Genomic DNA, 10,083 nt, shown 5'->3' on the forward strand with positions numbered 1-10,083 from the left:
TGTGTTCGAGCATAGTGCTTCAGTTTGTCAATTGTTTTGATCATCCACCACCATTGCTCCTCGTAGCTTGCTTCTAGCGAATGGAGCGCCACGCGGTGGCAAGTCTTATTACTTTCTGCATACACTTTATGAGAGCATAGTGCTTCAGGGCGTTAATTGTTTGGATCCTCCACCACAATCCCTCCGGGCAGCTTGCTTGTAGAGAATGGAACGCCACGCAGCGGTGACTCTCATTACTTTCTTGACACTCACTCTGTGTGATCATAGTGCTTCAGTGCGTTAATTCTATGGACCATCCACCAGATGGTTTCTAGCGAGTGAAGCGCCACGCGCCGGCGATTCTGTTTATTTTCTGCATACAGTTTATGAGGGCATAATGCTTCAGTGCGTTAATTGTTTGGATCATCCACCACAATCGTTCCGGGTAGCTTGCTTCTAGCGAATGGAGCGCCACACAGCAGCGAGTCTCATTACTGTCTGGACACGTACAGTTTATGGCATAGAGCTTCAGTGCGTTAATTGTTTACATCATCCACCACAATCCCTCCGGTTAGCTTGCTTCTTGCGAATGAAGCGCCACGCAGCGGCGACTCTCATTATTTTCCTCACACATACTGTGTGCGAGCAGATTGATTCAGTGTGTTAATTGTTTGCATTATCCACCAAAATCCCTCCGGGTAGTTTGTTTCTAGCGAATGGAGAGCCACGCTTCGGCGAGTCTAATAAGTTTCTGAATACATAGTGTGAGTAGGCATAGTGCTTCAGTGCGTTAATTGTTTGCATCATCCACCACAATCCTTCCGGGTAGCTAGATTCTAGCGAATAGAGCGCCACGCAGCGGCGAGTCTCATTACTTTGTGGACACATAACTTGAGTAGGCATAGTGCTTCAGTGCGTTAGTGGTTTGCATTATCCACCACATTCCCTCCGGGCAGCTTGATTCTAGCGATTGGAGCGCGAGGCAGCAGCGAGTCTCATTACTTTTTGGACACATACTGTGTGTGAGCATAGTGCTTCAGTGCGTTAATTGTTTGCACCATCCACCACAGTCCCTCCTGGTAGCTTGCTTCTAGCGAATGGAGGGCCACGTAGCGGCGACTCTCATTATTTTTTGGACATATACCGTGTGTCAGCATAGTCCTTCAGTGCGTTAATTGTTTGGATCATGCACCACAATCCCTTCGGGTAGCTTGCTTCTAGCGAATGGAGCGCCACGCAGCGGCGAGTATCATTACTTTCTGCATACACTATACGGAGGCATAGTGCTTCAGTGCGTTAATTGTTTGCATCATCCACCACAATCCTTCCGGGTAGCTAGATTCTTTGGAATTGAGCGCCACGCAACGGCGAGTCTCATTACTTTCTGAACACATACTGTGTGTGAGCATAGTGCTTCAGTGCGTTAATTGTTTGGATCATCCATCAAAATCCCTCCGGGTAGATGGTTTCTAGCGAATGGAGCGATACGCGGCTGAGATTCTCTGAAATTTCTGCTTTCACTATATGAGGGAATAGATCTTCAGTGCGTTGATTCTTTGGATCATCTAGCACAATCCCTTCGGGTAGCTTGCTTCTAGCAAATGGAGCGCAACGCGCTAACACGTCTCATTACTTTCTGCATACAGTTTATGAGGGCATAGCGCTTCAGTGCGTTAATTGTTTGGAGCATCCACCACAATCCTTCCGGGTAGCTTGCTTCTAGCGAATGGAGTGCCACGCAGCGGCGAGTATCATTACTTTCTGCATACACTTTATGGAGGCATAGTGCTTCAGTGCGTTAATTGTTTCGATCATCCACCACCATCAATCCGGGTTGCTTGCTTCTAGCGAATAGAGCGCCACCCTTCTGCGAGTCTCATTACTTTCTGAACACATACTGTGTGCGAGCATATTGCTTCAGTGTGTTAATTGTTTACATCATCCACCACAATCCCTCCGGGTAGCTTGTTTCTAACTAATGGAGCGCCACGCGGTGGCAAGTCTCATTACTTTGTGCACGCATAACTTGTGTGAGCATAATGTTTCAGTATGTTTATTGTTTGGATTATCCACGACAATCACTCCGGGTAGCTTGTTTGTAGTGAATAGAGCGCCACGTAGCGGCGAGTCTCATTACTTTCTGGACACATAGTGTGAGTAGGCATAGTGCTTCAGTGCGTTAATTGTTTGCATCATCCACCACAATCCCTCCGAGCAGCTTGATTCTAGCGATTGGAGCGCGACGCAGCGGCGAGTCTCATTACTTTCTGGACACATACTGTGTGTGAGCATAGTGCTTCAGTGCGGTAATTGTTTGGATCATCCACCAAAATCCCTCCGGGTTGCCTCTTTCTAGCGAATGGAGCGCCACGCGGCATCGATTCTCTCTTCTTTCTGCTTACACTATATGAGGGAATAGTTCTTCAGTACGTTAATTCTTTGGATCATTTACCACAATCCCTTCGGGTAGCTTGGTTCTAGCGACTGGAGCGCCACGCGCTAGCAAATCTCATTACTTTCTGCATACAATTTATGAGCGTATATAGCTTCAGTGCGTTAATTGTTAAATCATCCAGCACAATCCGAATGGAGCGCCACGCAGCGGCGAGTCTCATTACTTTCTGGACATATACTGTGTGAGAGCATAGTGCTTCAGTGTGTTAATTGTTTGCATCACCCACCACAATCCCTCCGGGTAACATGATTCTAGCGAATGCAGAGCCACGCATCGGCGAGTCTAGTTAGTTTCCGAACACATACTTTTTGTGAGCATAGTACTTCAGTGCGTTAATTGTTTGAATCATTCATCAAAATCCATCCAGGTATCTGGTTTCTAGCGAATGGAGCGCCACGCGGCGGAGATTCCCTTTATTTTCTTCTAACACTTTATGAGGGGATAGTTCCTCAGTGCGTTAATTCTTTCGATCATCCACCACAATCCCTCCGGGTAGCTTGCTTCTAGCGAAAGGAGCGCTACACAGCTGCGAGTCTCATTTCTTTCTGGACACATACTGTGTGTGAACATAGTCCTTCAGTGTGTTAATTGTTTGCATCATCCACCACAATCCCTACGGGCAGCTTGCTACTCGCGAATGGAGCACCATGCAGCTGCGAGTCTCATTACTTTCTGGACACATACAGTTTATGAGGACATAGAGCTTCAGTGCGTTAATTCTTTGGAACATCTACCACAACACCTCCGGGTAACTTGCTTCTAGAGAATGGATCGCCACGCAGCGGCTAATCTAATAACTTTCAGGATACATACTGTGTGTGAGCAAACTGCTTCAGTGCGTTAATTGTTTCGATCATCCACCACAATTCCTCTCTCTCACTCTCTCTCTCAATGTTTTGATGCTCCAAGAACTCGTCCGCTGAGCAAAACACAATCCCTCCGGGTAGCTTGGTTCTAGCGAATGCAGAGCCACGCATCGGCGAGTCTAGTTAGTTTCCGAACACATACTTTTTGTGAGCATAGTACTTCAGTGCGTTAATTGTTTGAATCATTCATCAAAATCCATCCAGGTATCTGGTTTCTAGCGAATGGAGCGCCACGCGGCGGAGATTCCCTTTATTTTCTTCTAACACTTTATGAGGGGATAGTTCTTCAGTGCGTTAATTCTTTGGATCACCTACCACATTCCCTTCGGGTAGCTTCCTGTTAGCGAATGGAACGCAACGCGCTAGCAACTCTCATAACTTTCTGCATACTGTTTATGAGGGCATATTCCTTCAGTGCGTTAATTGTTTGGATGATCGACCACAATCCCTCTCTCTCTCTCTCTCTCAATGTTTTGATGCTCCAAGAACTCGTCCGCTGAGTAAAACACAATGCCTCTGGGTAGCTTGGTTCTAGCGAATGGAGCGCAACGCGGAGCCAAGTCTCATTACTTTCTGCATACAATTTATGAGGGCATAGTCCTTCAGTGCGTTAATTGTTTGGATCATACACGAGAATACCTCCGGGTAGTTTCCTTGTAGCGAATGGAGCGCCACGCAGCGGGACTCTCATTATTTTCTGGACACATACTGTGTGTGAGCATAGTCATTCAGTGCGTTAATTGTTTGGATCATCCATCAAAATCCCTCCGGGTAGCTGGTTTTTAGCGAATGGAACGCAACGCGGGAGCGATTCTCTGTATTTTCTGCTTACACTATATGAGGGAATAGTTCTTCAGTGCGTTGATTCTTTGGATCATCTACCACAATCCCTTCGGGTAGGTTGCATCTAGCGAATAGAGCGCCACGCGCTAGCAAGTCTCATTACTTTCTGCATAGAGTTTATGAGGGCAAAGCGCTTCATTGCGTTAATTGTTTCGTGCTTCCACCACAATCCTTCCGGGTAGCTTGCTTCTAGCGAAGGGAGCGCCACGCAGCGGCGAGTCTCATTACTGTCTGGACACATACAGTTTATGAGGGCATAGAGCTTCAGTGCGTTAATTCTTTGGAACATCTACCTCAATCCCTTCGGGTAGCTTGCTTCTAGCGAATGGAGCGCTCGTAGCGGCGAGTCCCATTTCTTTCTGGACACCTACAGTATGTGAGCATAATGCTTCAGTGCGTTAATAGTTTGGATCATCCACCACAATCCCTCCTGGCAGCTTGCTACTCGCGAGTGGTGCACCATGTAGATGCGAGTCTCATTACTTTCTGGACACATACAGTTTATGAGGGAATTGTTGTTCAGTGCGTTGATTCTTTGGATCATCTACCACAATCCCTAAGTGTAGCTTCCTTCTAGCGAATGGAGCGCCACGCAGCGGCGAGTCAGATTTATTTTTGCATACACTTAATGGGGGTATAGTGCTTCAGTGCGTTAATTGCCTGGATCATCCACCAGAATTTATCAGGGTAGTTTGCTTCTAGCGAATAGACCGCTACGCAGCGGCGAGTCTAATTAGTTTACGGACACATACTGCGTGTGAGCATAGTGCTTCAGTTCGTCAATTGTTTTGATCATTGACCACAATTTATCCGGGTAGCTTGCTTCTAGCGAATGGAGCGCCACGCGGTGGCAAGTCTTATTACTTTCTGCATACACTTTATGACGGCATAGTGCTTCAGGGCGTTAACTGTTTGGATCACCTACCACAATCTCGCCGGGTAGCTTCCTTCTAGCGAATGGAGCGCCACGCAGCGGCGAGACTCATTACTTTCTGCATACACTTTATGGGGGTATAGTGCTTCGGTGCGTTAATTTCTTGGATCATCCACCAGAATTCTTCCGGGTAGCTTTCTTCCAGTGAAGAGAGCGCCACGCAGCGGCGAGTCCCATTACTTTCTGGACACATATTGTTTTTGAGCATAGTACTTCAGTGTGTTAATTGTTTGCATCATGCACCACGATCCCTCCGGGAAGCTTGCTTCTAGCGAATGGAACGCCACCTAGCGGCGAGTCTCATTACTTTCTGCGTACATTTTATGAGGGTTTATTCCTTCAGTACGTTAATGGTTTGGCTCATCCACCGCATCCCGCCGTGTAGCAAGCTCCTAGCGAATGGAGCGCCACGCAGCAGCGAGTCTCATTACTTTCCGCACATATGCTGTGTGTGAGCATAGTGCTTCAGTGAGTTAGGTGTTTGGATCATCCATCAAAATCCCTCCGAGTAGCTTGTTTTTAGCGTATGGAGCGCAACGCGGCGAAGATTCTCATTTCTTTCTGCTTACACTTTATGAAGGCATAGTTCTTCAGTGCGTTAATTCTTGGGATCATCTACCACAATCCCTTCGGGTAGCTTGCTTCAAGCGAATGTAGCGCCACGCGCTAGCAAGTCTCATTACTTTCTGCATACACTTTATCAGGGCATAGTGCTTCAGTGCGTTAATTCTTGGGATCATCTACCTAAATCCCTCTGGGTAGCTTTCTTCTAGTGAATGGAGCTCCACGCAGCGGCGAGTCTGATTACTTTCTAAACACATACTGTGTGTTAGCATAGTGCTTCACTGCGTTAATTGTTTGGATCATCCGCCTCAATCCCTCCGGGTAGCTTGCTTGCAGCGAATGTAGCGCTACGGAGCGGAGAGTCTCATTGCTTTCAGGACACATACTGTGTGTGAGCATAGTGCTTCAGTGCGTTAATTGTTTGGAGCATGCACCACAATCCTTCCAGGTAGCTTGCTTCTAGCGAATGGAGCGCCAAGCAGCGGCGAATCTCATTACTGTCTTGACACACACAGTTTATGAGGGCATAGAGCTTCAGTGCGTTAATTGTTTGCGTCATCCACCACAATCCCTCCTGGTAGCTTGCTTCTAGCGAATGGAGCGCCACGCACCGGCGAGTCTCATTACTTTCTGGACACATACTGTGTGTAAGCATATTGCTTCAGTGTCTTAATTGTTTTCATAATCCACCACAATCCCTCCGGGTAGCTTGTTTCTAGCGAATGGAGAGCCACGCAATTGCGAGTCTAATAAGTTTCTGGATACATACTGTGTGTGCGCATAGTGCATCAGTGCGTTAATTGTTTTCATCATATTCCACAATTCCCCCGGATAGCTTCCTTCTAGCTAATGGAGCGCCACGAGGTTGCAAGTCTCATTACTTTGTGGACACATATAGTTTATGATGGCATAGAGCTTGAGTGCGTTAATTCTTTGGAACATCTACCTCAATCCCTTCGGGTAGTTTGCTTCTAGCGAATGGAGCGCTACGCGCAAGCAAGTCTCATTATTTCGGCATACACTTTCTGGGAACATAGTGCTTCAGTGCGTTAATTGTTTGGACCATCTACCACAATCCCTCCAGGTAGCTTGCTTCTAGAGAATGGAGCGCACGTAGCGGCGAGTCTCATTTCTTTCTGGACACCTACAGTGTGTGAGCATAATGTTTCAGTGCGTTAATAGTTTGGATCATGTACCACAAACCCTTCGGTAGCTTAATTCTAGTGAATAAAGCGCCACGCGCTAGCAAGTCTCATTACTTTCTGCATACAGTTTATGAGGGCATAGTGCTTCATTGCGTTAATTGTTTGGAGCATCCACCACAATCCTTCCGGGTAGCTTGCTTCTAGCGAATGAAGCGCCACGCGCTAGCAAGTCTCATTACTTTCTGCATTCACTTTATGAGGGCATAGTGCTTCAGTGCGTTCATTCTTTGGATCATCTACCACATTCCCTCCGTGTGGCTTCCTTCTAGCGAATGGAGCGCCACGCAGCGGCGAGTCAGATTACTTTTTTTATACACTTTATGGGGCTATAGTGCTTCAGTGCGTTAATTGCTTGGATCATCAACCAGAATTTATCCGGGTACCTTGCTTCTAGCGAATAGAGCGCCACGCAGCGGCGAGTCTCATTACTTTCTGGACACATATTGTTTTTGAGCATAGTGCTTCAGTGTGTTAATTGTTTGCATCACGCACCACAATGCCTCCGGTAACCTTGATTCTAGCGAATAGAGCGCCACGCAGCGGCGAGTCTAATTAGTTTCCGGGTACATACTGTGTGTGAGCATAGTGCTTCAGTTCGTCAATTGTTTTGATCATTGACCACAATTCCTCCGGGTAGCTTGTTTCTAGAAAATGGAGCGCCACGCAGCGGAGATTTTCATTACTTTCAGCATACATACTGTGTGTGAGCATAGTGCTTCAGTGTGTTAATAGTTTGGATCATCCATCAAAACCTTTCCGCGTAGCTTGTTTGTAGCGTATGGAGCGCCACGCGGCGGCGATTCTCATTACTTTCTGCTTACACTTTATGAGGGCATAGTTCTTCAGTATTTTAATTCTTTGGATCATCTACCTAAATCCTTATGGGTAGCTCTCTTCTAGCGAATGGAGCGCTACGCAGCGGCGAGTCTCATTACTTTCTAAACACATACTGTGTGTGAGCATAGTGCTTCACTGCGTTAATTGTTTGGATCATCCGCCTCAATCCCTCCGTGTAGCTTGCTTGCAGCGAATGTAGCGCCACGGAGCGTAGAGTCTCATTACTTTCAGGACACATACTGTGTGTGAGCATAGTGCTTCAGTGCGTTAATTGTTTGGAGCATGCACCACAATCCTTCCAGGTAGCTTGCTTCTAGCAAATGGAGCGCCAAGCAGCGGCGAATCTCATTACTGTCTGGACACACACAGTTTATGATGGCATAGAGCCTCAGTGCGTTAATTGTTTGCGTCATCCACCACAATCCCTCCTGGTAGCTTGCTTCTAGCGAATGGAGCGCCACGCAGCGGCGACTCTCATTATTTTTTGGACATATACTGTGTGTGAGCATAGTCCTCCAGTGCGTTAATAGTTTGGATCATGAACCACAATCCCTTCGGGTAGCTTGTTTCTAGCGAATGGAGCGCCACGCAGCGGCGAGTATCATTACTTTGTGCATACACTTTATGCAAACATAGTGCTTCAGTGTGTTAATTGTTTTGATCATCCACCACCATCTATCCGGGTTGCTTGCTTCTAGCGAATAGAGCGCCACGCACCGGCGAGTCTCATTACTTTCTGGACACATACTGTGTGTAAGCATATTACTTCAGTGTCTTAATTGTTTTCATAATTCACCACAATCCCTTCGGGTAGCTTGTTTCTAGCGAATGGAGAGCCACGCAATTGCGAGTCTAATAAGTTTCTGGATACATACTGTGTGTGCGCATAGTGCATCAGTGCGTTAATTGTTTTCATCATATACCACAATTCCCCCGGATAGCTTCCTTCTAGCTAATGGAGCGCCACGCGGTTGCAAGTCTCATTACTTTGTGGACACATATAGTTTATGATGGCATAGAGCTTGAGTGCATTAATTCTTTGGAACATCTACCTCAATCCCTTCGGGTAGTTTGCTTCTAGCGAATGGAGCGCTACGCACAAGCAAGTCTCATTATTTCTGCATACACTTTCTGGGAACATAGTGCTTAGTGCGTTAATTGTTTGGATCATCTACCACAATCCCTCCAGGTAGCTTGCTTCTAGCGAATGGAGCGCACGTAGCGGCGAGTCTCATTTCTTTCAGGACACCTACAGTATGTGAGCATAATGCTTCAGTGCGTTAATAGTTTGGATCATCTACCACAAACCCTTCGGTAGCTTAATTCTAGCGAATAAAGCGCCACGCGCTAGCAAGTCTCATTACTTTCTGCATACAGTTTATGAGGGCATAGTGCTTCATTGCGTTAATTGTTTGGAGCATCCACCACAATCCTTCCGGGTAGCTTGCTTCTAGCGAATGAAGCACCACGCGCTAGCAAGTCTCATTACTTTCTGCATTCACTTTATGAGGGCATAGTGCTTCAGTGCGTTAATTCTTTGGATCATCTACCACATTCCCTCCGTGTAGCTTCCTTCTAGCGAATGGAGCGCCACGCAGCGGCGAGTCAGATTACTTTTTTCATACACTTTATGGGGGTACAGTGCTTCAGTGCGTTAATTGCTTGGATCATCAACCAGAATTTATCCGGGTACCTTGCTTCTAGCGAATAGAGCGCCACGCAGCGGCGAGTCTCATTACTTTCTGGACACATATTGTTTTTGAGCATAGTGCTTCAGTGTGTTAATTGTTTGCATCACGCACCACAATGCCTCCGGTAACCTTCATTCTAGCGAATAGAGCGCCACGCAGCGGCGAGTCTAATTAGTTTCCGGGCACATACTGTGTGTGAGCATAGTGCTTCAGTTCGTCAATTGTTTTGATCATTGACCACAATTCCTCCGGGTAGCTTGCTTCTAGCGAATGGAGCGCCACGCGATGAAAGTCTTATTACTTTCTGCATACACTTTATGACGGCATAGTGCTTCAGGGTGTTAATTGTTTGGATCATCTACCACAATCCCTCCGGGTAGTTTCCTTCTAACGAATGGAGCGCCACGCAGCGGCGAGACTCATTACTTTCTGCATACACTTTATGGGGGTATAGTGCTTCAGTGCGTTAACTTCTTGGATCATCCACTAGAATTCCTTCGGGTAGCTTGCTTCTAGCGAATAGAGCGCCACGCAGCGACGACTCCCATTACTTTCTGGACACATATTGTTTTTGAGCATAGTGCTTCAGTGTGTTAATTGTTTGCATCATCCACCACGATGCCTCTGGGAAGCTTGCTCCTAGCGAATGGAGCGCTACGCAGCGGCGAGTTTAATTAGTTTCGGTACGCATACTGTGTGTGAGCATATT

The sequence above is a fragment of the Thermobia domestica genome, chromosome 6 (assembly GCF_964235325.1).
Source record: "Thermobia domestica chromosome 6, izTheDome1.hap1.1, whole genome shotgun sequence".
Taxonomy (NCBI): Eukaryota; Metazoa; Arthropoda; class Insecta; order Zygentoma; family Lepismatidae; genus Thermobia; species Thermobia domestica.